This window comes from Poromitra crassiceps (assembly GCF_964638095.1).
Source record: "Poromitra crassiceps genome assembly, chromosome: 2".
Taxonomy (NCBI): Eukaryota; Metazoa; Chordata; class Actinopteri; order Beryciformes; family Melamphaidae; genus Poromitra; species Poromitra crassiceps.
The window spans coordinates 10,320,093-10,323,844 of record NC_139624.1 but is presented as its reverse complement, the minus strand read 5'-3'; the positions used below and the strand labels follow the sequence as shown (position 1 = coordinate 10,323,844).

The window sequence follows — 3,752 nt, the reverse complement described above, 5'->3', positions numbered from 1 at the left end:
GGAGTGAAGCAAACGGACTGGCTTTCCTCGATGTCGGCCCCCCGTTGACCACTGTCCCAGAGGCCTTTTTTGGGGGGAGGAGGGAGAGAGAGAGAGAGAAAGGGCTATTACTGCAGATGCAAAGATAACCCGATCGTTTCCTCCCAACGCCGATCCACTCTGCCCGCGGCCGAGCGCCAGCGGCTAGCAGCTTGCCTGTCAGCAGGGGACGAGCCCGAGCCAGAAAGCCTCCCCTCCACCCCCTCTGCTAACTTCACCCATCCATCCATCCACCCATCCATCCATAATTCATCCACCCATGCCCCCCCCCCTCTTTGCCCAAGCAAGCCAGCCGCAGCCCAGCCTCTCTCCACCTGCCAAGTCGGCCCCGGCGCCAGTCTGTCAAAAAGTAGTCAAATGCCACCCGTCCGTCTCTAACACTCTCTCCCATCATCCATGCATCCCAGGGTTCCCCCCCCCTGCTCCTTGAGTTTGTGAATTTCATAGGAGGGGGGGGGGGAACAAGGCCTTGGAAGTTTTTGAAAATATAGACAAAAATAGACATGGGTCATTGAAGGTGCTTGAAGTTAATATATTTTGTGCAAGAATCGAAATGAAGTTCTTTTGATATATTTTTTACTTAACGTTCGCAAATGGACTATGTTCCGCTGTCTCCAATGTGCGTCTCCCTCTGCCATCTGTGCGCCGTCCACCTGCCTCCAGAAAGTTGATCCGTTGTCTCAAACTATGCCGTGTTGGGTCCTCGAGTTTGAGGGCATTGGGCCTGGAAAGCTCTTTAAAAAAGGCATTGAATGTGATGTTTAAAAGGTGTTTGAAAAGGCCTTGAATGTGCTGTTTAAAAGCTCTTTGAAAAGGTCTTGAATTGTATTGTTTAAAAGGTCTGGGAACCCTGCCCATCCATCCACGCATGCATCTATCCCCACCCGCTAATGAGAAGAGAGTTATGTGGGGAGCACTTGGAAAAGACTAAGATACACCTTCTTCTGAAGGGATCTGTTTGGACCTTACCTCTGTTGGTTCCACTAATGCAGGTGGTTATCGATGACTTGATGAGCCACATTCATACACACACGCAGCAGCAGCAGCAGCAGCAGCCACCTCATCTCCCCCTCAAACACACACTCAGAACTAACCCGTACCATAGAGAGAGCCACCATGGCTGATGGCGGATAGCATCGGAGCACCAGCGCCGACAATTGATCGCCGTCGTCCCCGTTTCCCTCCCACCTCCTCCATTCGTTATCCGTGGACCACTCGTGTTCTCCGAGCCGTCTCGGCCGTTAGCGATCGGCCCTGTGCTTATCGGTGGCAGGTGGACAGGAGCCCCCCTCTGTCACAGAGGGATTATCTGATCTAAGGCATTATGCGCTGCCCCAGGAGCCAGCAGCCCCCTGAACACACAACAACCCACCTCTCTCCTTCTTTCTCTCTGCGCTCTTTTCCCCACATGTCTCTGTCCCACTTCCCTGGGCGTTTCCTCTGTGTCTGACCTTTGGGCTTTTCTCTTGATTTGGTGATTTGTTTTGAATGTCTGCTCATCTGTCTCTCGGCCTTTTCCCAGGCCGTCCAGGGTCAGACCAATATGTGGGGGCCGGATATTGGCTTGTTATTCAAACTCAGATGTGCTCCAGTCAGTGTCAGCCACCTCTGCTATCATGGATATGATGTCAGTTTGATTTGATTGCATATTTATTGTGGAAATAATACATTCCGCCAAGACGAGGATAAAACTATGGTGGCATACGATAACTACTAAAAAAAGAAGAAGAAGAAGCATGAAAATGATCCAATTGAAAGATATTGAATGTCAGCTCTAAATATCACCTATTGCCAGCTTCAATCCCATATAGAGTAGTCTCTTAAAACAGACTGTCTCATCTACATCCGGCGAATGCAGCTATACACAGTCTGTACGTTACACCCCCAGAACATGCACAAGGAAGTTGGGGAAAAAACCTTCAGACAGGAAAGAAGTTCGACGGAATCCGACCAATCACGACACGTGTGTCCACGAAAAATGCGGCATATTGGATTCTGATTGGACTAATGAGCGGAAGACCCGCCTTTCTGCGATTCTGATTGGACTAATGAGCGGAAAACCCGCCTTTCTACTTCCATTCCGGTTGGTGCATGATTCTCCCCCACGAAGTACAGACGGTATGGCGGAAGCATTTGAAAATTGCAGAAGCCAACTCGTCTGTTCTAAGAGACTACATATAGAGACACTGTGGAGCGCGTCATCATTCAGAAACCACGCCCAAAATGGGGGAAAACAACCCCCCCACCCCACACACACACAATCCTGGCGTTCTCCTATGTCGCGTGCATGGTCGTGTGTTGCACAAAAAGATCATATATATGGAAGTTGAACACTCCAAATTCCTTGACGGCTAGATCCACATTTTTCTTCTCGCCAATTCTCAATGGCTTCCTTGTTTTGCTCGGGAGTAAAAAAAACTTGAATTGGCGATTTTTTACATGTGTTGTCTGCGCAGCCCACCACACAACAGCTTTTAGCTATGTTTAATTCAAGGAAAATGACGCTGTTGTGTGGGAGTGAATGGAGCGCTTTCCCCCGTCATGGGCGTGGCTTATTTCATGCAGTGTCTCTATTGGTTGAACCCTATTCCTTCCCCTCCTCGCCCTCTTTCCCATCATCTCTCTTTTTCCGCCTTCTGCCCCTCATCCCTCCCGGCCAGTACACATGACACACCCCCTGTGCCTCATCCACCAATCAGAGAGGATTGACCTGCATTTGAGGGAATAGTAAATGGCTTTGCTGCACGACACACTCCTCCCCAACTGCTCTCTCTCTCTTTTCACACTTCCAAAGGGGCAATCAACAACGTAAATAAACATTATTTTACTTTGAAATTGGTTTTATTTGATTAATCAGATTTTGGAGTTCTTGTCTGCCCCGATCTGATCTGTTCAGCTTGAGAGAGTCGCTCACGGGCGCAGAGGTCCGCACAAAAAAATAGAAATCTAGGCTATCTTGCGCGCCCTGAGCGTCTGCGGAGCTGCGCGCTGCGCGCAATTCGGTGTGGACTGACAGATCTGTTAACACGTTCACTGCCAATGACGTGTTTTTTCGATTTTGTTTTTTTGACGGTGGGACGTTGATCTAACCCTTTTACGTCTCCTATACCAGAATTGGAGGTATTGAATGTGTATAATCTATTTTACCGACCCACTGAGTGGCGACATGTCTCTCCACAGTAGGAGAGGCGAGCCAAAACTATAGGGAAAAGCGCGAGGAAGCCGTTCTCATACAGTAAAATGGATGGCGAAAACGCTTTCACTTTCGCGCTGATGCACAGCGGTGGCAACGGTGGGGGGTTCCAAGAATAGATTGGATGCACACTTTGAAACACGCACCATAAATAAGCCCAGAATCGCAAGAGCTTCATCAGAGCTCTCAACCGGACCGCCAAGAAACCAGCGAAACCCATCCAGCGAGCCCCATGCAGACTGCCAGGCAGCAGCAGCAAAGCAGCAACTCGTTTGTCACAGACCCGCCGCAGAGCCAAGGAGAGCGGAGGAGAACGCCCACGGAGGGAGGAGTTGGAAGCAGAGGGGGGTTTTCCTGCTGTTATGGAGGAAATTACTGTTCAAAACTATTGTTTAGATGTCTGACGCCAAAAATGAATGGTTAAAGTGACTGTTCTATCGAATTTCACAAAAAGCCGTTTATCTCAGAATAATTTTTCTGACGCTGAAACCATGCTGTATTCAACTGCTAATGCTTACAT

The 3,752-nt window shown here is 49.2% G+C and overlaps 1 protein-coding gene across 1 annotated transcript in view; it reads left to right on the top strand.

The window, feature by feature from the left end:
- Positions 1–3,533, top strand: part of LOC310789758 (guanine nucleotide exchange factor VAV3-like) — a gene marked incomplete at its 5' end in the record, with an annotated part of 210,799 nt that extends 207,266 nt beyond the window's left edge. Inside the window, one exon of the mRNA XM_083651434.1 lies at positions 1–3,533. This exon is cut by the window's left edge and continues 198 nt beyond it.
- Between the last annotated feature and the right edge of the window lie 219 nt (positions 3,534–3,752).